This window comes from Mustela nigripes, chromosome 2 (assembly GCF_022355385.1).
Source record: "Mustela nigripes isolate SB6536 chromosome 2, MUSNIG.SB6536, whole genome shotgun sequence".
NCBI classification, from domain to species: domain Eukaryota; kingdom Metazoa; phylum Chordata; class Mammalia; order Carnivora; family Mustelidae; genus Mustela; species Mustela nigripes.
Window position 1 is genome coordinate 126511338 of NC_081558.1, and position 25872 is coordinate 126537209.

Consider the following 25872-nt stretch of genomic DNA (forward strand, 5'->3'; position numbering starts at 1 on the left):
ATGAAAATAACAAGAGACCACGCCCAATGTTAAACCACATTATAATGCTGTAATAATTAAAACAGTGTGATGCTGGCGCATAACTAGACAGATTGATTAATGGAACAGATCTAAAAAGCCAAAAATAGACTCAGATATAGATATGCGTTTGGTATAGAAAGGTGGCATTACAAATTAGTAAGGAGAAAGGGTTTATTCAATAACTATGTTGGAACAATTGAGCAAACACCTAGGAGTAAGTGAATTTGAATCCCTACCTCACATGCTATAGCAGAATAAATTGCAAAACATGTCAAACACTGAAGTCCTTAGGAAAATGTTTTTATAATCTGAGTGGAGAAGGCCTTTTCGAGTCAGATGTGAATCTAGAAGCCATTAAAATAAAAATAACAATAATAAATTCAACTGTATAAATGGAAAAGAATTCTGCATAGATTAAATAAAAAATTGAAAGGTAAAATACAGATTAAAAGCTAAGAATCTATAAATTACATAAAAATAACGGAATTGTGGGGCACCTGGGTGGCTCAGCATTTAAGCAGAGGACTCTTGAGTTCAGCTTAGATCATGGTCTCAGACGGTGAGATGCCACCCAGAGAGCTCTGTGTTGGGGGTGGCGGGCTTTTTGTGCTCAGCAGGAGTCTGCTTCTCTCCTTCTCCCTCTGCCCCTCTGTGCTCACGTGTGCTCTCTCTCCCTCTCTCTCTTTCAAACGAATAAATAAATAAATATTTAAAAATAAATAAATAAAGGAATCGGGTTTTCTCACATATGAGTACTCCTCTGAATAATTAGGTAAAAATGAATGCAATGAAAGTGGGGCAAAGAAAGTCAGAGACTGGGGATAATGGGAAATAAAGGGCTATTAACAAATAAAAAGATTCCAACCTTCTTTAACAAGGACAGCTATTTAAATTAAATCTATATAGGGATCTGCCTTTTATCTTTCCGTTTGGAAAACAAAATCTCAAAGCTTGATATATCCCATTAATAAGAATGTAGGGAAACCTGCTTTTTCATGAATTGATGTCAATAAACCAGAATGATTTCTATGGCAAGCGATTTCATAATACCTGAACTTATTAAAAGTGTGCGACCCTCGACCAAGCAATTCTGCTTTGAAGAATTATTGCACAGATCTGCGTGTTCATACACAGAATGACATTATCTCTCTAGCTCCTGCAGAACTCCCTTTCCTGGGAGCATTAAAACAACCTAACTGGACTTTAGTGGGAGGCAAGACATAAATGATACCATAGCCACAAAGTAGAATATTATGCTGCTGTGAAAACAATGCAGTATAAATTAGGAATTTTATTTTTCTCACACAAAACCTTCTGGTGCGACCACACTGACCCATTTACGCCGGCAAACATCCAGGCTTCTGCTTTCTTTGATTAATTTTCCCCGCATGGCTTACCACTTACTTCCTGTGAAGGGTTGTCCCCTTCCTTATATCTTAGTGATATGTCAGGCAGAGAGAAGTGGGACTGTGCATTCTGCACCCTTCCAAAAAACTCTCCCGAAGCCCTATCAGATCTACTTTCCTTTCATTGGCCAGAACTCTATTGAATAGTCAATCAAATCATGAGGCATCTTGGAAATAATGTGTTTTAACTGGGCCCATATTTACCCAGAGGAGCATGAGCTTCCATTATAAGGAAGGAGAAACTGTCCGGGATTGGCTAAAAAAAGCACATGTGTGCAAGTGTCCAGACAGGCACGCGCATGCATTTGTGCACACGGATGTATGCAGTGGGTACGTACGAGGAAGAATAAGAAACAGGGGGCTTTAGCTTCCTCTTGGGAAGAAAATTGAAAATTCTAGGTAAGAGAAAGATTTCCTTTTTACTGTATAATCTTTTATAACTTTTGAATTTGTAATTCAGATATATATTATTTATTACAAAAATATTTTAATGAAAAATGCTCTTCAATAAAATTCTTCAAAATTTCAAATTCACATAATTTCTTTTTTTTTAAGATTTTATTTATTTATTTGACAGACAGAGATCACAAGTAGGCAGAGAGGCAGGCAGAGAGGAAGGGAAGCAGGCTCCCTGCTGAGCAGAAGAGCCCTTGTGGGGCTCATTCCAGGGACCTTGGGATCATGACCTGAGCGGGAAGGCAGAGGCTTTAACCCACTGAGCCACACAGGTACCCCTCAAATTCACATAATTTCTTAATCAAGTGCTCTCATATCGGAAGGGTAGTATGACCATGCAATTTGCGCCTTAAAAAAAAAAAAAAAAAAAAAAAAGTCTGTTAACCCTTTCAGGGACAGAAGGGTTTGGGGTAAAACTTGAGTTTTGTGGGTAGTATGGCTCAGAGGATATTACTGTTCGTTTCTCTAAGCTTCTGTTTTCTCATGTACAACACAGGATAAGGTTATTGTTGGAACATTAAACTAGATAATGTATCTAAATGCATTTAGCATAGTACCAGGCAGGGTAGGTGTTTCATAAATGGTGTCGACTATTTCTATTATTATTATAATAATCACCGTTCCTGAGAACATTCATATGAGGTTGTGTATTTTCTCTCTAAATAACATTAAAAGGAATGATGATATAAAGATTGGCCAGCTTAGAAAAGGTATGACAATGGGAGAGCTATCATAAGGAACAATAGCCTCCCTTATGTCTTAACCACAATCTGAGAGCCCTGTAGTTTCTATGAATTTTACTTCATGTGATATAAAAGCAGTTAAGTAAGTCACTAGGCTTCTGTAAAATGGATATATCCTCTATGTTGAGTACTATTAATGTTAGGCTCTAGACACTACAATTGAACAAACAGTCTTAAACACACTTCTGCAAGATTAAAAGGAAATTGAAGTTTCTGATTCAACTACAGATTTGTTAACACTCTAACTTTCACTGGCAATTTGTTGCAAAACTGACTTACCAAAAAGTCAGAATGCCTCGAAATACAGAATTTGGTAGGCCCAAATTCTTAATACCATCACTGGAATAAGTCCCACAACTCAAATGCAAAAGATAGTGATTAAAAAAGTCGTTCAGGGGGGCACCTGGGTGGCTTAGTGGGTTAAAGCCTCTGCCTTCGGCTCGGGTCATGATCCCAGGGTTCTGGGATCGAGCCCCGCATCGGGCTCTCTGCTCATTGGGGAGCCTGCTTCCCTTCCTCTCTCTCTGTCTGTCTCTCTGCCTACTTGTGATCTCTGTCTGTCAAATAAATAAATAAAATCTAAAAAAAAAAAAAAAAAAAAAGGTCGTTCAGGGATGTCCGGGTGGCTCAGCCCTTAAGCGTCCTCCTTGGGCTCAGATCATGACCCTGGGGTGCTGGGATGGAGCTCCGTGGCAGGCTGCTTGCTCAGCAGGGAGCCTGCTTCTCCCTCTTCCTCTGCAGCTCCCCCTTTTGTGTTCTCTCTTTCTCTGTCAAATATATAAATAAAATGTTAAAAAATTATAAATAAAAGACTAAAGCCATTTATTAAGCAGCTGGCTTTCTTTTGCGATCTATTTCCTACACAAGAAATAAAGATTTCTATCACCTGAAAAGACATTTTTGCCTATAAACGTGAAAGAAGAAAATCATCTGGACAGGTAGGGACCAGGTGAGCAGTGGAGCTCAAACCTTTTTGTCCTCTCAGCTGCACACTACACCCACCAAATCTGTGTGTTCGGGTGGGAGGGAAGACGAAACATTCCATGCTCTGTTTCTTAAAGGTTGTCTGCAAATAGTGGAAACTTTTAAAGTCAAACCTTTGAAAACCAGGGGCCTGATCTGCTGTTATAGTGTACCTAGTTCAATATTTAACATGGTTGACTATTTCAGGATCGTACTGTTTTTCTTTTTTAATTAAATATATATTGAGCTTGAAGAGTGTCTAATATTGATTTCATTCTGCAAGTATATGATGTTTCAGAAATCTTGGTAAATCAACAATATATTCAAGATTCGCACTCTCTTCAGAAATTGGAAATAGCATTTCTAATACATAAGCAAGGCAACTGAAAGAAAGAAATTTGATTTACCCCAAGCCTCTTGAAATGCTAGAGTAACAACCTTAAAAAAGTAACCAAATTTTAGTCAGTTGTTTAGAAAGGCTGTCTTTAACCCTTGGCCAAAATATGCAAGTCTTGCAGTTTTCCAAACCATTAACTGTATCAGCAACACAGATACATAGGGCGGAATGTTGAAACCGCAAGGGGCTCAATATGTTTCTTTGTGCTCCCTTATCCCGTGTCCTTCACTAGCATGGCTGTGCCTTATACATTTCAGTCTTTAAGATGTTCAATTAGCTTCCCCCCTTTCTCGTTCCAGTGCCCCTGGGGAGGGTTCTGAAGAGGGAGGGGATTGTAGTGAGCCCATAAGAAGGAAGCAGCTAAATAATAATCATGATAAGGCTTATGTATTTGTATACTAATACTGCTGTTTCTATAGTAAACATTGTGGCATTCATTTCAGATTCTTTTAGTAGATAAAAATTTGAGGGTTGGAAGCATTTCTTTCATCATTCCTTCAAAGCACCAGAAAACTTTTGGGTTTTCAAAATTTGCACATATAATCCTTAAAACGGAAAGAGTTACCTCAGTGAGGGAGCATATGTGAGAAATTGGGAGGGGGCTGTGGAGGGAGAAGGGAAGAAAACAATGTTAGCTTATACAACTCTTGTATCCGTAAAGACAGCTTGGAGACATGGAAACCATATGTGAATTTTTAGCTAATAAAATAAAATGCCAAAATGTGGTGGCTAAAGCTATTGCACCCAAAATGTAATTGGACATATGCTCATTTACTTGCTTATAATCAAAACATTAAAAAAACTGTTTTGAACTCAGGCTAGGTGTAAGTATTGGACTAACTTAATTTATGTAATTATCTCACATGGAAAGAATGCATTTGTGCCATGGTGTTATTATTCCATTAAGAAAAGTAAACAATGTATAAGCTAGAATAGATAACACGTAAGCAAAACCAAAAAGTTCCTATTGCCCATGTTGAAAAGAGGAAAAGAATTTATTAATTTCACACAGAAACTATTTTCCAAAGAACATGCTACTTGGCTTGTGTGCTTGCTGTAGATTCATCATGTTCGCGCAAATGAATGTCAGTCTGTTTAGGTAATCAATGCAAATTTCATTTAGTTAGTCAAAAATAACAGCTTTTACAAGTCTGGTGAAATTGCCAGAATGTCAGGCTTTGGTTGCTAAACTCAGCTTATGTTCTGCATGGATCTAAATTTCTCATGTGAACTCATTCAAGAACGCCAAAATAGTATTGGGTTTCCCTTAGCCAAAGGCCCTTTTTAGTCAGTCAATTTATTTATCTTTATTTACTTATTTGTTTGTTGGTTGATTAATTGGTTGTTTTATTAAGCACTTACCAAAAAAACCACAGTTATTTAAAAATATGAAATAGGTTATATGCACAGGCATTAATTAAGAATTTACTAGATTAGAAAAAGCAAAATAAAAATCAGATTTTAAAAAATTTACATAATTACGAGGGATGATCAGGAATTTGACTTAAGAATAAAGAACGGCTGACGTGTTTTTATTATCTCAGAAAACATTTAAGTAGGAACTTTAGAGGAGACCAGATGACAGGATTAAATGGAAAAAAAAATTAAAACTCAAATCTCCTTCCTCAAAATAAGGTAACATAAGAAAATAAACAAACACATATGAAATGTGTACAGATGTTTGTAAAGTAACTTTCAACCCATGTAAAAACAGAATCCAAGCTGAATAGCAATGGTAGGATTTGACAGGACACTACGCCCACATACTTCCGTGATGTCATGTCATCAGTATCTACATACATGCTTGCCCCCAAATTCACAAACCATCTCTCGCTATATAATCAACAACTCCTTGAAAACTTATTCAATATTTATGACACAAAGTGAAGTTTGTCAGCAGAAATATTTTTGGAGCCGGTCAGTTGTAAGATAGATGAGAGACCAGCGGTGAGGACATGTCCCTGATGTGTGACTGTAGAAGGACAATCGCAAGGCTGGGGAAACAACGTAGGATCTAGAAAGAGAAACAGTGGGAGGTTAGAGGAAGATGTGCACGCTAGAGGATAATGTTGAAAATCAAAGAACACTTTACGGTGTTTGGAAGAAAAAAACAATGAAATTGTCTTGAATTGAAATCTGAAAATAAAGCTGGTTGATTCAATCCTTTAAATTCTGTACTGAAGCTTTCAAATATATTTTTCTTTACACAACTGGCTGGACATGAGGAATAAGCAGCATGGGCTTTATAGAAAGAAGACATCTAGATAAGCGTATGGTTAATTTTCCAGTTTGATGTTCGAAATGGACTGTGTGGGAACTTTTCGTGAAATGATGAAGACATGTATTGGTTTGTGTCAAGTGTAATGGAAGAAAGGACTCTGTCTCCTCCTGTGAAACCATTGAATTAGAATTGTGTCCTCATGGCATCTAGAGCACAGAAACTCAACTGCTGAAAAGTCAACTGATGGATTGGAAAAATATGAATCAAAATACATTAAGAAAAATGAATCATAAGATCCTATCAATTTCTAGCAAAGCTAAAGATGACAGAATAAGAATGAAAATGAAAAATAAGTTTATTTAATTTTCCTTTTCTATAAAAGAAAAAGGAACAGAGGGAGGAAAAGACCCCCATTCATTGCTGGAACCAATCTAGAGCTTTGGTGTCATCTCTGAATTTATACTTAAGGGGGAGTAGATGTTTTTAAATCAGTGACCAGTGACCAATGTGCCAAGTCTGAAGCTCTAACAAGAAATTTTCAAAGCTGAGTCAATGTTTACTGATTGTTGCTCAAACTTCCCAAAGCTAACCTTGAATATAAATGACATATGTTGAAATATAAATAACAGATACATATAGATTGCATTTTCCCATTTATTAAATGTTAATTATATGCCAGACAATATGCCAAGTGACCCAATCATATCCTAGTAGACAAGATTATGAACTTTCAGGTCAAACTGCCTACATGAAAATTCTAACTTTATCATCACTAATTTTGTTACCTTTAGCCAGATATCCTTTCTCTTATCTCCTCAGCTTTACAATCCAAATAATAATATTTGCTTTATACCTCAAAGGATTGTTGTGAAAATTAATTGGAATATTACAAGCAAAATGTCTAGAATAGTGGCCCACATACAATAAGCACTCAGTAAGCACTACATGCTAATCCTCACAATGCTACAAAGATGTGTCAACTGAAGTTCATCGATTTTAAGAACTTCGTGCAAGTGTATCCATCTAATAGTAGCTGGGCTGCAGTTTTAAGACAGGTATGTCTGGCCAGCCCATCTTCCCCATGTTTCATATTCATATTCCCCTGCAATAGGCCTACCAAGTGTTGGTACACAGAAAAGGTCAGCCTCCCAGAGCTCCATTTCCCTTCTGCACAAAGACTGTCAAACATTCCTTACTCTCCCCTGACCTCTGCAGAATTCAGTGAACCTAATCTACAGATCCAAAAACTTTAGCTCATTAAAAAAAAAAAAAAAAAAAAAAAAAAAAAAAAAAAAAAAAAAAAAAAAAAAAAAAAATAAAATAAATAAAAAAAAAAAAAAAAAAAAAAAAAAAGGGAGCGAGAAAGAGAGAGGAAAAGTTCATATTTCTTCAGAAAAAACAGAATAGTTCCTTAGTTTGTTTGTTTGCTTAGGATCATGTAATCTTCCAAGGAAAACAGTTCAGATTTTGGAGAGAAGTTGATTTTTGGTGTTAAAAAAAAAATGACATGATAACTGGACAGAGCTGGCTCCAGAGAGGGCAACAGCATATAAAATCATGAGACACTTCAACCGTCCTGTTAAAGTTAGAAAAATCCATTACCGAGTTGTAGAAGGAAAACAACTTGCGGAAATATCATCGAGGGCCGACCGTTTCCAATCACTGGTACTCCATTCATTATATGCTTGAGTGGTTCCAGGAACAACAGAAGACCGTGCACTGTTACAATGCCAAGGACAAGAAAGGCAACTCAGCCTGTCGGGCTGACTTCCCCTCACAGCAATCCGAACATTTCAGGCTTCGCTTCCCTTGCCCAGATGAGTTAGTCACTAGGGAAGTGAAGCCATGGCCAAGGACTCCTTTCTCAGAGAAGACTCACTGCTCTCTTGTGAACCACCGCCTGCTTTCACATTCTTCAGGTCTAGCACATACAAACTATTTTGAAGGGACAGGTACGGCCTGTCAATCCATCTTCATTCTATTCCCTTGGTTCTTTATTCTAAGAGCCTCCATCAGGGGACCACTGTCTTTAAATGGTATCACTAATTCTTATACTATCCTTACAAAACTGTTGCACTGTTTAGACAAGGAAATTGATGCTCATGGTTTTAAGTTTAAAGAAGCATCTAACAGCAAGCGATAGAAATGGGGCTTGTACCCGGGTCTGCTGAGTTCTAAAACCCATGACCTTTCTTCCACACAGCAGTTTAGCATGTTTCAGTGTGATGAAGACGACAGAATCCACAGTAGAGTGTAGGGAAAAAAAGTTGAAATTTTGATTGAGCACATCCAAAAAATTGATGCCATTGAAAAAGTGGAAAATTTCAGTGAGGACAGTGTCTGGATAAGAAAGAAAAAAAGTGTGTTTAGTAAATATTTTATCATAAAAGAGTGGGTAAGGCAAGGGAAGATAGAATTTCAGCTTGCCTGGGGGTCCCAGACATAGTGTCAGTGGCCAAAATGAATCAAATATGCAGACATAATGAAGATTTATTTTTAAATTCCCATTTGATGTGCTGATTCACTTGTATTTAATTTAAACTTTTAGACTGAAATAGTTATTTTTGCTGAGCTTAAACACACATATCCCAAACTTACTTCATAAATTTAGTAATAGGTTTATGAGTTAAATCTTTCTAATGAGACCTTAAACTTGGTGGAGAGTCTTTAAATATTAAGTTGGGGTATTATTTTGAAGCGAAGACCCTGATGTTAAGACTGTGTTAAGTCTTTTATTAAAACCACACATCTGGGGCACCTGGGTGGCTCAGTCGTTAAGGGTTTGCCTTAGGCTCAGGGCATGATCCCGGGGTCCTGAGATCGAGCCCTACATAGGGCTCCCTGCTCAGCGGGAAGCCTGCTTCTCCTTCTCTCCCTCTCCCACTCCCCCAGCTTGTGTTCCCTCTCTCACTGTCTCTCTCTCTGTCAAACAAGTGAATAAATCTTTAAAACACACACACATCCAAAAATAAGATAGCTAGTTGCTTAGTCTTGAGATGGCATTATTTGATACACATATTTGGCAATGAGTGCTTAAATATGTTAGAGGCTTTTGTAAAAAGATAGCAATTGCAATTGGATGACTTAAAAGCTCTTCCTTGTAGTATACTCCAGAGCTTTTCTTAAATGTCTATGTTTTTTTTTTTTTTTTTTTTTTTTTCCCAGAGAGAGAGAGGTGGGGGCAGGGCAGATGGAAAGGGAGGGAGAGAATCTTAAGCAGGCTTCATACCCAACATGAAGCTCGATGTGGGGCTCAATCTCACAACCCTGAGATCATGACTTGAACTGGAATCAAGAGTCATCCACTTAACTTACTGAACCCCCCAGGCACCCTTAGATGCCTATGTTCTTATCACTGGTTCTGGACTGAACCATGGTTAATTTGTCCCTTAGCCTTTTTGTTCTCTTAAAAAAAAATTGTAACTTAGAATAATAAAATTGACTTTATTGATTCACTTTCTATTTTCCACTCTTTTTAGGGTTTTGTCCTAGTATCTCCAGCTCAAGAAAGAATAAATTTATGCAGGGCTTGACTTAGGGAACAGCTGGTATTGAAAATGTTTCTCTTCTTTAAGCCCTCTCCCTTCCTTATCCAAACAGAGAAAAGACAGATCTGTTTTTTCCTACTCAAAAGGGGTGGAGTGAAATCCAAGTCCTCCAAAAAAGAGACGGAATGCTGCTCTACCTCACTACTCACTCCTACTTCAAACTTTAACTTTTGGACTCACATCATTTTTAGAATGTGAAACCATTTTTCAAAGACATTAGGTTCCCAAGAGGTAGGCGAGGATTAGTTCCAGTTTAAGCAAAATTTAAACACACAAATTAAAAAAAAAAAAAAAAAAAGCAAAACAAGCAAGCTGGATACTCCTTTTCTCTTCCTTTTTAGACCATGAGTTACAACATTTAAAACAACCCAGAGTGTTTGCAGCATCGTAATCTGCACTCCTTCGACCCTCCAGTCTTCCAAAAGGAGGTTTGGGAAGACATGAGCTTTTGAGAAGTTGCCAGTTAAGAAGTCCGTTTGGAAGCCACTTTAAACCAAAGTTGCGTAATCAGAACTGTTGGCCTTAAGTATGTGTTTGAGTAATGTATTAAATGGCATTAACATGGACAGTAAAACTCTTGCATTATTTTCTTCCCTGGGGGCATATAATGCAAAACTTCATTGACTGGAGCCAGTTTGGTAAATGGGGCAGAAAATGCCTGTAGAACTGATGTAATGTTACGAAGAAAGTGGAGCATAAGATGGCATATAAACTCCTAATGGTATTGTTTCCTAGATTCTCCTTGCGCAGCAAAGTGAGTATCATAGCTGCTTTTAAGGGAACAGCCTGATTACAATTAAGGCACCAATGTGTGTGTTTCCTGGCACACATATGACTATGGGGCACAGATTAGAATTCATTTCATCAAGCTTTAATTTCATATTCAGCCTCTTAAAAGTTCCATATCTTTTAAATACGCTGCCAGCAACCTGTTATCTGGTATAATGAAAAGCAGTGTAACCACTCACCAAATAAAATCCCATATAAAATCTCAACCTCAGTTTCACTTTTCAGGCGCTGGTTTCATTGCTTCTTCCACCCACCCTTTCTCTCTGCCAGAGCCTCTAATGAGCAGCAACTCTGGCCAAACCCTGCCAAGTGAGAGCAGGTGGGTTTGATGGGATGTGAAATGTAGTTTGCCTCTAACAAGACTACCATTCGCAGGCAAGACCACATGGATCTTAGGCAGAGAGCAAGAAAATCTAAGCAGATGTTTACAAATAAGAATGAAATAAATCACATGGTTTAATAATACTCCAGTATTCATTTGAATAGTAGAATGAAATAAATCACATGGTTTAATAATACTCCAGTATTCATTTGAATAGTACTCATTATATGTCATAGGACCTTTAAAGAAATATTTCTGGAAAGATTTCCTTTGTACTTGTGAAACGTAAAATAAGTGGACTTCTAGAAAGAAGAACACGTTTCTTTTCATCTTCATAAAGCCCAGGATAGCAGAAGCTGCTTGGATGATATATCATTATATCCATTCATTCATTCATCCATTTGCTTAAAAAAAAAACAAAAAAAAACAAAAAAAAAAAAACTAAGATATTCCAAAATAATTACTTTTACTCGTTTGTTAGACAAATCAGTGAATATAATTGTGGGGTTTACAAAATGAAAACAAGATTATTTTCTTGTTACTCTGATTTGACTATCAAGTAATTTTCTAACAGAAAGAACTTATATTTTCATAGCTAATACTATGTTTGGTTTAAATTATGCTCTCTATATATTATGAGAAGAAAGAAATATGCTAAAGAAACTCAAGGCTGAATGTGAGAATCAAAACAGATGACGTGATATGGAAAGCATTTTGAAAGTGGTGAAACATTTCACAGACTTACAAGCTTATTATTATCTTTAGAGGTAAGATGGCGTAGGGGAGAGAGTAGACGGAGTGGGAAGTCAAGTACAAACTTTGTGACCAGCCAGTGTGTGGAGCTGTGCAGGACATTTACTCTCTTAAAGACTTAGTTTCTGTTTATTTAAAAATTCCATGTAATAACTGCCCTATCCATCCACCACCCAGGCTTACTGTGAGAGTCAAATGTATTTAAAATCACTCTTTTGAACTGCAAAGCACAATAAGTAATTTTGAAATTTGTGAAATATGTTCTTGATTATAGTCACCATTTAGGAGAACTACAACACAATTTCAGAAATAAGGAAATTTCAGGAGCCCATGTCATACAAATGCAGTAATTCAAGTGCTTCAGAAACTTTCATTTACAAATGTGGTTAGTATTAGTAAGAGACTCTATCCACTTAAAGTCTTTGGACCTAGAGTATAAACACAAATACAAATACAATTCACAGATTTCTTAATTGACTTGTTATATTGATAGTAGCTATAGTTTTTTAATTTCTAGTTTTCTTTTAGTTTCTTTGGTTTTCCTTTAGTTTTCTTAATTTTTAGTTTAATTTTAGTTTTCTTTTTAATATGTATACAAGAATGTGTATAATATTGCATTGTAAAGTGATATAAAATATTATAAGAAATGTGTTACTAAGCACAAGAGTGTACCCAGCAGTGATGAGCCTAAGAACTAGGACAGAAGTAAAATTGTGTATATTAACTAGCGTTGTGGTAGAAATAGGGGAGATATTTATAAGGGTGTAACTATACCAGCAATGATTAAAACTTTCCATATCTTCTCTATCTGCAGTTGACCCTTGAGCCACATGGGTTTAAACTGTGTAGGTCCACTTTTATGTGGGTTTTTAATAGTACTGTACTATAAATGTACTTTCTCTCCCTTATGATTTCTTAATAATGCTCTTTTCTCCAGACTACTTTATTGTTAGAATACAGTACATAATACATGTAACCTACAAAATATGTGGTAATCAACAGTTCATGCTATCCAGAAGGCTTCTGGTCAATGGTGGGCTATGAATAGTTAAGTTTTGAAGGAGTCAAAAGTTATATGCAGATTTTCAGGTTAGTCAGCACCCGTAACCCCCCGCATTGTTTAAAGGTCTACCATGTTGTCAAATTCTTAGTTTCTGCCAGTGGAGTGGGTAAAATAATGGCTATCGCATTTCATTTTAATTTTCATTTCCCTTATTACTACTGAAATAGAACTACTTTTCGAAACTTTGCTTACCAAAAATCTTTCTCTTTTGTGAAACTTCTGCTCATCTTTTGCTCAGTTTCCTATAGAGTAATAGTATTACTGACTTAGGAGGTTTCTTTTTAATATCTGAGAAAATAATGTTCTTTTGGTTATATGTATCGTGAATATTTTCTCAGAGCTTGTGACTTGTTTTTACATTTTCTTTTGAGGTGTAGAGATTAACAGAATGATGTTCATCAATCTTTTCAACAGAGCTAGTGCTTTTATGTGTTATTTAAGAAAGTCTTCTTTACCCTAATTTCAGAGAGATCTCATCTATATTTTTTTGGAAAAATATTTACAGTTTTATATCTCATATAGAAATCTTTAAATCATTAACTTTAATATGATGAAAGGAGAGTCCTAATTTAATTTTTTAATATAAAGGGACTTTTTAAAGCTACACTTATCAAATAGTCTTTCATTTCCTCAGTGATCTGCTAGGCTACCCTTGTATTTATAAAGGTTTTTCCTATGCCTGAACTTGCATTCTGTCTCGTGGGTCAGTCTGTGTATCCATGGTGCCAATACCACACTTTCTTATTTATTAAGGCTTTATCTTAATATTTAATATCCAGTGGGACAAATCATCCCTCTTTATTCTTCCTCCCCATGAATATCATAACTAATGTTTACTCTTTTTTCTTCTATGTAAATATTAGAATCTGATTTAAAAATTCTACATGAAACTCGGCTAGAATTTTAATCAGAATAGCATTAAAGGTACAGATCAGTTTGGGGACATTTGATATCTTTATAACAATGACTGCGTCTTCATAGAAAATATCTCTCCATTAATTTAGGTACTGGTTAAATTATTTGAATAAAATTTTAAAATATTATTACATTAGGTCTTGCACAACTTTGATTTCCTCTAAGAGATTATAGTTTTAATTGTTTTTACAAATGGCGTCTAAGAACTATTTTCTGATCTTTGTTGCTACTCCATAAAAATATTACTCATTACTGCATATTAATTTAATATTCTGTTAACTTGCTATATATGTATTCATTATATTCAACAATTCATGTTAGATTTTTTTGGTATTGTTTCTTCCTTTTTGGTGTCTTTAATTTCATTTTTATTTTCTTAGAGGATCATCTGAAATAATTGAGGTTTGTCTATAGCTTAATATAAATGTAATCATTTTTTGTAAATACCATAATTGTGCTTAAGAAGAATGTATATAATTTAGGATGTAGATATATTTCTATATATCTCTACTATGTCAAGTTTACCAAAACTTTCCTATATATAATAATATTTTGTCTGTTTGATCAATAAATAAATACATACATACCTAATAAATACATGAAGTCTCTTAAAAATAAATAAAATAAAATATTTTGTTATCAACCTTTTTTTAATATTTATGCAATAGGGGTGTCTCTTATAAATTACATATAGATTTATTCCCTTAATTCATTTTGAAAGATTTGGCCTTTAACTGATAAATTATAATTATTAACATATTAGTTGATATAATCAACCAATATTTCTTTTAGTTTTTTTATAAGAGACTGTGGGGTTTTTTTGTTTGTTTTTAAGATTATTTATTTATTTGACAGAGAGAAATCACAAGCAGGCAGAGAGAGGGGGGTGGTAACGGGCTCCCTGCTGAGCAGAGAACCCCATGCGGGGCTCCATCCCAGGACTCTGGGATCATGACCTGAGCTGAAGGCAGAGGCTTTAACCCACTGAGCCACCCAGGCGCCCCCAAATTTTTATTTTTGTGTTCAGCTCATCTATCCTTTTTTTTTTTTTTAATCCTTTCTTGTCTTTGAAAAAACTGATTTGTTGAAGTAGAAATTTCTATTATCATTTTTCTTTTCTTTTCTTTTTTTCCTGTACTGCTTTGGACTTTGTAATCTTTTTTTTTTTTTTTTTTAACATATTTTACTTAACAAAATCTAAACAATGTGTTCATTCCCACTCTCAACCGGAAATATCTTAGAGAATGTTGAAACTAACCATGGTCCAGTTTGTCTGTAGTCCATATTATTTCTTCAGCGACATTTTCCTAGTTCTCTAATACAAATCAGTAACACATGCTTTGTCGTTTATTCTGAAGAATAAATGAGGAATACTATGGACTCAATGTTTATGCTCCCCCCAAATTCATACTTTGAAATCCTAATCCCCAATGTGATGGTGTTAGGAAGTGAGGCCTTTGAGAAGTGATTAGGTCATGCAGGTTCAGCCCTCATGAAAGGGATTAATTCTCTTTAAAAAGGACTCTAGAGAGGTCTTCTGCCCTTGTCTGCACTCTGAGGACACCAAGGGAAGATGGTCATCTATGAACGATGAGGTGAGCTCTTTCCTGGTACTGGGCACCCTGATCTTGGATTTACCAGTCTCTAGAGTTGCAAGAAATAAATGTGTATTGTTTCAGCCACCCAGCTTATGGTGGTTTGTTACCGCAACCTGGACAGACTAAGCCAAGAAGGGGAAACATTGTGTTTGCTTGAACTAGAAAATTTTGGCATATGACAGCATGGATTTGGAAATTTTAAAATATGGGTTCTGGTTCTGGCTCTATGCTTGTTATTTGACTTTGAACAGGTTCTTTTCAGCCACTAAGCCTAAGCTATTTCTGTTAGGTATGATGGGATCCTTTATATCTACTATGCGGTGTTGGTGTCCATTTATTTGCTCACTTACTGATTGATAAATATTTGCTCAAACTAATATATGACTGATTTTGTACCAAATATTGAGTATGTTGTGATAAACAGAAGTATTTATTTCCCGTCATAAAATTTACAATCTTAGAAATACAGGATTAGAAGAAGAGCATACAGATAACTGAGACAAATTCTCAGAAGTAACTGATGTGCAACAAGAGGCTGTTTAAGGATATTGTGTATGAAATGAATGGAATTTAGTAAGCACTCAATAAATGATGATAATTTTTTAATGAGAAATAATTTTCCATATCTTTGAAGTGACTAATTGGAAGTGACTAATTTATAACTAATATGACAACATGTAATAAAATACTAAACTATGTTCATACAGGATAACCTCAGTCAAAACCAAAAATCCAACCGGCTGCACCATTATAATATTATAATATTATAATATTGTTTTTTAATTGAACTTCGCCATTTGTCCATTCAGCAAATACGTATTATAAGACATGTATTATGTACCATATAATGTGTTATGCTAAGAATCATGTGATAATTTGTGGTGGAATTTGAGAACTGAGCAGTTAAGAGGTGAGGGTAACCTATAAAAAAAAAGAATACAAGGTATTTTATGCAATCAGATTATAAGTCATGCTACTTTGTGGTATTTTTGTAAAAATAGAATAGAAATAAATTAATTCATGTATTCACCACACATTTATCAAGTATCTGTTATGTGTTAATATTGTTCAAGATTCTGGAAATAAAAAATTAGTAAGATACGCTCCCTGCTCTGATGTTAACAGCTAATTGGGAATTATTGATGGGTATAATCCATTGTGATTTGGAAGATCAATATAACCCAGTATGATACTTAAGATACATTATTTCAAGGATTCTAAAATAATTTCCAGACCAGGAGAGGTATGTCTCATCATGTTGCACACTGCTTTCCTCTGACTCTTTTTGTCTTCTGTAAAATACCACTGACTCTAAAATGGTATGTTAAAACAATGTGAAAGAAGCCAGTCTTTGTAAGGGACTTGAGAAATAGCATTATGCTTATGATTGAAAAAAAGAAACAAAGAATATTTTAAAATATGATACTTCTTGGTATATTCAGAATTTTGTATCCAATTCAACTGGTGTAATCTCAAATTTATTTATGGTTTCAGTTCACCCATTTTTAAGAAGGAGATAAATCCACAATTTTTCAGGACAAGGAAAAGAAATTTCTATGCATATCAACTAAATATTAGAGCCTTAAAGTATTAGGAGCCAAACCCAGCTCAGCCATGGCTTCATTTTTCAGGAATTAAAATTTACTGAAATATTTGAAATGCAGCATGTGTCAATTTCATCCCTTAAAATGAAAATGATTGAATGTTCAACTAATAGTTCGATGAGCCTAACAGTACAAATAACGACCGGGAAGACTGAAGAGGCCAACCAAAAAGGATAGACATTCAACTTACAATTATTTCTTCAGTTTTAAGCTGTGCAAATATATTGTGGAAGTTTTCCTATATTGGGTTTGCTTTAGGATTAGCCATATATAGGTTGTGGTTCTTTATGGAATCAGTGACAATTAACATAATAACTACAAAAAGTCTTTAAACTGGGAAAAAATAGGATTGATAATGCAATGACTATAAGATATTTTGATCCTGGGCGCCTGGGTGGCTCAGTGGGTTGAAGCCTCTGCCTTTGGCTCAGGTCATGATCTCAGGGTCCTGGGATCAAGCCCCCCATAGGGCTCTCTGCTCAGCAGGGGCCTGCCTCCTCCTCTCTCTGCCTGCCTCTCTGCCTACTAGTGATCTGTCTCTGTCAAAGAAATACATTTAAAAAAAATCTTCAAAAAAGATATTTTGATCCTTTTCATTTCTATCTTTATTGAAATTGTACACTTTTGTTTATTCTCTGTTTTCAATAAAAATGGGAAGTTTTATGGAGTCATGAAGAGCTAAACGTTTTGTGGCAGTTTTATTTTTCCCTAAATAAAGTATTCATCATGGCTAGAATTGATGACTATGTAAATATAATGCTTTTACTTTTTATTAAAGCACAACATATCAAGAAAAAACTCAACAGCTGTTCTGTTGTTTTTGTTTGTTTGTTTGTTTTTTCCCTCAAATGCTATTTGGAAACTCCAGGCTAGTCAGAGTCTAGAAAATGGGGGATAGTGAAATGTATTTCAAATTGAGCCCCAAATAATTTTTTGTAATTCGAGGCACCCTTCCCCATACCAAAGTTACATTAGTAACAATAAAATAACTTTTATTAAATTTGTTAATAACAAAAGACTGGAGGTTTCTGAAATGTCAGAATAGAGATCTGAACATATGAGAGTTTCTAAATGATACCTTAAAGATTTGGTATAATCTTAGAGTCAGATTTGTGGCTTAGACTTGCCATTTATTCACCAAACTGTTTATCTTTCCTTCCTCAGCAGACAGACTACATTTCCCAGCATCCCTTGAAATGTTCTGAAGATACAACTAATGTGAGCCATTTCTGGAATTGGCCTGTATAATCTTCTCACCAATAAACCTTCATTCTGTCTCTACCTTTCCTCCTCATCTGAGGGTTCCATCTTGAGAACTCTAAGCACCCAGAGAAGGATAGAGCTACACAAGAGCAAAGTCACAAGAGAGAAATTTCTCTCTGAAAGAAAACCAGCCAGAAGAACCACTCAGCCCAGAACATTGCATTAGGCTATTGTATGCCTGAGAATAAACTTTTTTTATATTAAGCCCCTAACATTTGGAGTTGTTAGTTAGCTAATTATGACTAATTCAAAAAGATTCCAAGAATGAGAAGCGGAAAGGCTACCATCAACATCCTAGAATCTGTATCATTTATGAATGCTATGGAGGTCTATCCAAATAGGTATCTTCCCTGGCTAATGTCAGAATTCCAACACTACAGTGAGAATTCCTCTAAATTTTTTTAAAATGCAAATATTCAGGGAAAGGAAATGTGCTTTCCTGTGGCCATTTTCTATATAAGAGGGGAAATGGGACTTCAGAGAAAAAGATGATGTTTGGGAAAAGAAGAATACTGATAAAGCAGGAAAAAGGTAAGAAAAGTCAGGTAATGGCACACAAATTCACTTGTTCTTTTTAGGGTCATGGTGTCAAATGTAATGGAAAATATATGATCTTTCTAGTGTTTGTGGCTCCATGAATAATGGAAGGTGGCTTTGGGTGATGCCATCATTTCTAGGAAAGTGGGTTATACCCCTTGATTACTGAAAATCTCTTGTATCTCCAAGGCTGGTTATAATCTTTAAGATATTAATTTGCATCTTTTATTTCTGTATTATTCTCCTTTTTCTCCTCTTCACTCCAGTAGACACAAAGGCTCTACATTACATCACTTGATAGACATTTATTTAGTAAATTTTAAATCTAAACAGAAAGGTACTGAGACTGAGTTCTGAAGAGTCATGCAGGTGGGGGCTGTAGACTTCCTAGCTATACCCTATGAATTACACTTCCCAACCAACATCTTAGCAACCTTAACATATCCCTAGGGATAGAAAATTTGCTCAAAATCCTACAGGTAAAGTAGCGTTCCACATGGTGTAATGAAAGACCAAATAGACTTCAGTGAATTTTTGTAAACTTGCATTTGTGGCCTGATGCTCATACTTCATGACTGAGACTGTGATAATTAAATTTGTCTCATCTTAGGTGGGAGATGGTGCCAGATATATTCCATGACTCAAAGATAAGCCAAAACAGATTACCTTGAAATAAATGAATATGAAAAATATATAAAAATTTGTGGGGTGTAGCTAAAACTGTCATTAGAGGAAAAGCTATAGTCACAAAAGTTCCTATAAAGAGAAGAAAAATTTTCAAAATCACTTATCTGAACATCTATCTTGAAAAATATGAGTAAAAGAAGAGCAAATGGAATTCAAATTAAGCAGAAGAAAGGAAATAATACAGATAATAGCAGATATCAATGAAATATAAAACAGATAAATATATAATAATAATTGGGTTAAAATCTGGGTTTTTAAAATCTTGATAAATATTTTAAATAATTGATAAATCTTTAGCTAGAATGACCAAAGAAAAAAACAAAAGGATACCCAAATTACTAACATGAAGAATTCAACAGAGGATATCACACATACCAAAAGAATAGTAAATAAATATTTTGAATAACGTCATGATAATAAGCTTGACAACTTCAAAAAAAATGGACAAATTCTTTTAAGAGTTATTACCAAAACTGACTGAAACATACAGAAACAGTTCTATATTTATTAAAGAAATTGAATTTGTTATTAAAAGTCTTTCCAAAAGTAAACTCTGTACCCAGATAGCTTGACTAGTAAATTAATGCTCAAAACAAGGTTTTTTCAAGAAAAGAAAAACTGCAGCCCAGTAATCCTCACAAACATCAACACAAAAAAGTTTGACAAAATTTTAGCAAATCAAATTTAATAATTTTTAAATGGCTAATACATCATGTTAGGCTTTATCCTTGTAGTACAAATTTAGTTTACCATTTAAAAAGCAATCAATGTAATTCACTGTACCAACAGGGAAAAAAGAGAAAAATCACATGAACATCAAAACAGATGAAGAAGGAAGTGGGCTAAATATGTGGTGTGTATTAAGGAGGACACTTGTGATGAGAACTTGATGTAGCATCTAAATGATGAAAAACTAAATTCTACACCTGAAACTAATATTACACTACATGTTAACTAATTAGAATTTAAATAAAAACTTGGAAAAAAAATGAAACAGATGCAGAAAAGTTCACCTGGCTGGCTCAGTCGGAAGAGCATACAACTCTTGATCCCAGGGTCATGAGTTTGAACCCCATGTTGGGTGTAGAAATTACTAAAACAAACAAAACAAAAACAGATGTAGAGAACAAAACAAACAGTTAACAAAATGCCACACCCATTTATTATTAAAACCATCAAAATTGACAACTGATAGGAACTTCCTTAATTTGATAAAGGGCGTCTAAGAAAAATCTATACCTATCATCATACTTACTGATGAAAAATTGAAATGTTTCCACCAAATATTGAGAACTATCACTATTCAATGTTGTACTAAAAGTTCCAGGCAGTTAAAAAAGGAAAAATAAAGAAAAGATACAAAGATTGGGATGAAAATTATAAACCTTTATTTTTTGGCATATTCATAAACCTAGAAGTTAATAAGGAATCCACAAAATTGCTCTTCGAGTTACTAAGAGGTGTTAGCAATGACACAGAATGTTAGAATAAGAAAAAATTAATTATATTTTTATACGAATGCAAAAAAATGAAGATTGAAATTAAATAGTGTTTACAATACCATCAAAGGTATAAAGTACTTAGGGGTAAATTTAATAAAATATGGGTAAAATACTTTGTACTCTAGAAAATTAAAAAAAAAATTTTAAGAAAATAAAGACCTTTAAACTAAAGAAATTATACTGTGGTTTAGGCTGGAAGACTCAATGTTGTTCAAATTGATACAGATTCAACGCAATCTAAATCGATATTCTAGTGGGCTTTAAACAAAAAGAAATCAACAAACTAGTTCTAAAATCCATATGGAGAGTCAAAAGGCATTAAGATTGTCAAAAGAATAATGAATGTTGTAAAAGAAAAAAAAAGTTAGAGAACTTACATATCTGACTTCAGGGTTTACTTATTATAAAATTAAAACACCAAGACAAAGTACATTGATGTAAAAAATAGTAAGTTCAATGAGACAAAATAGAGATTCTAGAAATAGACCTATGCATATATGACCAATTGAGTTTGAACAAAGATGCTGAAGTAATTTAATGTTGAAAGGCTTGTGTTTCCAACACACAGTGCCAGAAGACTGCTAATCCGTATGGAAAACAAAAACAAATACAAAAGTATTAACCTCACCTTCAACTAAGCAGCATGTAAAAATCATCCCCAAATAACAACATTTAAATATAAAAAGCTAATATAAACATTTTTAGAAGAAAATTTGGGGGACCTTGGAAGGAAAGTTTTCTTAAAAAGAATACAAGAAGTTTAAACAATAGAAAGTTGACAAATTTGATGTCATCAAAATTAAAAACTGCTCTTCAAAAGTCACTATTAAGAAAATAGGCAAACCATGAGCTTGCAGAAAATCTTCACCATACATATACCCGAGAAAGACCTCTATTTACAATGTAATTATATGAAAATAAGTCTAATTAAATTAAAAATGAACCCTAAATTAAATGGCAAAAATCTTGAGCACTCTTTTTACCAAAGATATGTAAATGACAATAAGTTTATGGGAAAAAATGCTGAAGGCAATTTGTTCTCATGTAAATGAAAATTATAACCACAAGGAGATACTATTACACATCCACTCACATCTCTAAATGAAGACAATACAAGGTATTGGTGAGGGTGCAGATTTGCAGAACCTGGGACCTCACATGTTGCTGATGGGTGTGTAAAATTGTACAACCCATTGGAAAACATTTATACAGTTTCTAATAGTTAAAAATACACTTATTATATGACTCATCACAAGCATACTAAGTAATTTACCAAAGAGGAAAAAATATACATCCATACAAAGACCTGCCATAACAGCATTATTCTATAACTGGAAATCATGGGTCCGACAGATGATGATAGAGCTAAACAATTAATACCATGTAAAAATAAGAAATACATTCCTGATATATGCAACAATGTGGTTAACTTTGAAAAAACATTTTTTCTAAACAAATGACTCCAGAAATAGAGTGTTCATACTGTATGATTCATTTTGTATGAAATTTTAATCATAATGGCAGAAATTGGGTTAGTGTTGCCTAAGTCTTGGAATAGTGTCATGATTCACTGAGAGGGCACAAGACCATATTTTGGGATAGCAGAAATGTTCCAAATCTTTATTATGGAGGTGATTACACACACGTATATATACTTTCAGGGACAGTTATACAGATGTATACCCTTAAATGGGTGTCTTTTGTTGTATGTACATTATACTTCAGTGAGGCTGATTTTTTAAATGGCTCTCAGTTAAATAACAAAGGTATGTGCATAAATAATATAGGAAATGATCATGTTATATCACTGCATGCTCATAAGATCATAAAGGGGTTACTCATGAATTTCAGCCTCTATGCCATTTGATTCTCTAGTTTAAAAGAATCCAGGCCCATTTCAGTGCCAGGTTGGCTCCCATGGGAACCTGGGTTCCAGGTCCATCCTTGTGAACCCAAGTTTCAGGCTGGTCCCTGGACAGAGTCTCAAGACCCACACTCGTGAACCTAAGCACCAGCCTGCCTCAGTGGACACTGATGACAAGCTAGTCCCCACAGACCCAGGCACCAGGCCTGCCTGCCCATAGTCCATAGTAGAGGCCTACTTGTTCATGGGCTCTGGAAGCAGGCCTGCCCACCTTTTCTTACTGAAGCCAATCTGTAACAACTAGAAAAGGTGACTATTTCTTCAAATACACAGATATCAATGCAAGGTAACAAAAATCACAAATAATCAGACAAACATAGCATTATCCAAGGAACCAAATAATAACTGACTCTAAAGAAAATTAGATCAATGAACCACCTGAAAAATAATTCAGTATAATTGTCTTAAGGAAGCTCAAGAGAACACTTATAGACAACTAAATGACATCAGGAAATACTATGTAAAAAAGTGAGAAGTTCATCAAAGATATACAAATCATAAAAGTATTGACACAAATTTTGGAGCTGAAAAATACAATGATTGCAATGAAAAAAAAAATCAACAGAGGCTTTCAACAGAAGTCTCAATCAAGCAGAAGAAAGAATAAGTGAGCTCAAAGACAGATCACTTAAAATTACCACGTTGATAAGAAAAACAAATTGACAAACCCTTAGCTAACTACACACAAAAAAGAAGAGATATATATAAACAAAATTATCAGTGAAAGAGAAGTCATTCAATTGATACCATGGAAACAAAGGATCATAAGAGAATACTATGTAAGATCATGTGCCAACAGATTAACATTTCTCTAATGAAGACATACAAATGGTAAACAGATATATGAAAAGTGCTCACATCACTAATCATCAGGCAAATGCAAATCAAATCCACAATGAAATTTCACCTGCTAGAATGGCAATTAAAAACAACAACAACAACAAAACTAAAGGTAATAAGTACTGATGAAATGTGGAGAAATGGGAACCCTGGTATACTGTTGGTGAGAATGTACACCAAATTGGTACAGCCATCATGGAAAATACCTGTACTCCCATGTTCACTGCAGCATTATTCACAATAGTCAGGATATAGAAACAAAGTGTCCATTTGTGGATGAATGGATAAAGAAAATGTGGTACATAGAGAGAGTGGAATATTATTCCACCCTAAAAAAAGAAGCAAATCCTGCCATTTGTGACAACATGCATGAAACTGAAAGACATTTTATCAAGTGAAATAAGCCAAAGAAACACAAATACTGAGTAATTCTTTTATGTATATAATTTTAAATAGTCACACTCATAGAATCAAACGATATAAAAGTGTTTTCCAGGGACTGTGGGCAGGGGAAAATGAGGAGGGGGTGGTCAGAGTTTTAGTTAGATAAGACAAATTCTGAAGGTACATTATGCAACACAGTGACTCCAGCCACTGTACTGTGTACTTGTCTTAGTCTACTCAGGCAGCTGTATCAAAATACAACCGACTGAGTAACTTATAAACAATAGAAATGTGTTTCTCTCTGTTCTGGAGGCTGGGAAATTCAAAATCAAGTTGTGAACATGGCTGCATTTTTGACAGGGCCCTCTTCCTAATTAAATGGGGGCCTTCTTGCTATGTCCTCACATGATAAAAGGGACAATGGAGTAATGGGGAATCTCTTTCCTAAGAGCAGTAATCCTATTTATGAGGGCTCTACCCTCAGGCTCTGATCACCTCCCAAAGGCCCATGTTCTAATACCATCACACTAGGATTTCAACATATGGATTTGAGGGGGGATATGAACATTCAGATCATAACAATATTTAAAATTTTCTAAGAAAATAAATCTTATGTTAAGTGTTTTTTTACTACACCACCCAAAGTGATATTTATAATATAGAGGCTGGAGAAAGCCAGGAGTGTTGGATATATCTATCTATGGCCTTGATGGTGGTGATGGTTTCGTTTGTGTTTATATTCCTAAACTTAACAAGTTGTATAGATTAAATATATGGAACCAGCCTAAGATTCTCTCTCTCCCCCTTCTTCTGCCCTTCCCGCATCCCCCCCACCCCCAACACACACACACTACTTGGGCGCCCTCTCTTTAAAAAAAAAAAAAGAAAGAAAAAAAATTACAACAATGGGACAGTTGATTTGACAAGTTCATAGTAATAGAAAGTACTAGTCTTTACCCAGCTTAGAATCTGTTTTCCCTCTCACGTAAGTCTTTTGACATGTGAGGGGAAGATGACAATGACATCAACATAGAGGTAGCATTGAGAACATATCACACAGTCTTTTATCCTTATATTATGTTGACAGGTACTTGCATGGGGTTCTTTTCAGTGGGTAACAGTATACAGAACAGAAACCTCCACTTACCCAGGAATCGTATGCCAATTGATCTCATTCTCCAAACTGGTTCCTGTGGCCTTGTTTTTCTCTTCTCCAGATGTCAGTGACATCACCAGACCCTTGTTTGGATGAGTAATATGCATTATCAGCTCTTATTTCCCCCACAGTCATATTTATAAGAAATCAGGGAAATAAAAAACATATTCATCAAGAGAAGATCAGCAATGTTACTTCTGATGACTAGTACAGTCCTTGCATTAGCTGCAGACCAGGAGTATGGGGGCAGGGGGCGCTCTAGAGCACAGAGGCTGAGCTAACAGTTTGTGGATTAGGCAGATTTAGGTTTGTGCCCTGGCCTCTGAGCTTCCTAGCTGTGTGATCTTTTGAGGCCTGCTCCATATTTCTGGTGAGAGTTCTAATATCTACCTTATAGTATTTTCTGAAGATTCAAATAAATACAAAATGTGAAGAACTGACTGTAGTTCCCAGGACACTATTCAACATACAGTAGCTTTGATTACCATTATAATCTTATTAGGAATGAGGACTCCTGACCTCTAATGTCCACAGGCAGCTACAGCAATCGACAATTCTCTACCTTTGTGCCCAAGTTTTCTTCTTTCTAAAGTGGGAAATAATGCCTTTCCAATCTGACTGGGATCATTAAAAAGGTCAAATATAAAAGAACGGTAACTCTTGCCATGGGTGACCCACAATGTGCCCAATTATTTTGTTTGTGTTAGGAAGAAGCTTGAGAGTCAGAAAAAAGTAAAAATTTTAAATAACTTTGGTTTTTTTTTTTTTTTTTTTGTAACT

At 35.0% G+C, this 25872-nt stretch overlaps 1 long non-coding RNA gene across 2 annotated transcripts in view; it reads right to left on the bottom strand.

Annotated features, from left to right (window-relative positions):
• The window catches only part of LOC132010093 (uncharacterized), a 57687-nt gene that overhangs the window by 14114 nt on the left and 17701 nt on the right, over positions 1–25872 (bottom strand). The window contains exons 4-5 of one of the 2 annotated variants that reach the window (XR_009402152.1): positions 25084–25175; positions 20173–20379 (exon numbers count right to left, since the gene is read on the bottom strand). This is a non-coding gene — a long non-coding RNA (uncharacterized LOC132010093). Of the gene's footprint in view, positions 1–20172; positions 20380–25083; positions 25176–25872 lie in introns of those variants that run through there. The other variant, XR_009402151.1, reaches the window with a different exon arrangement.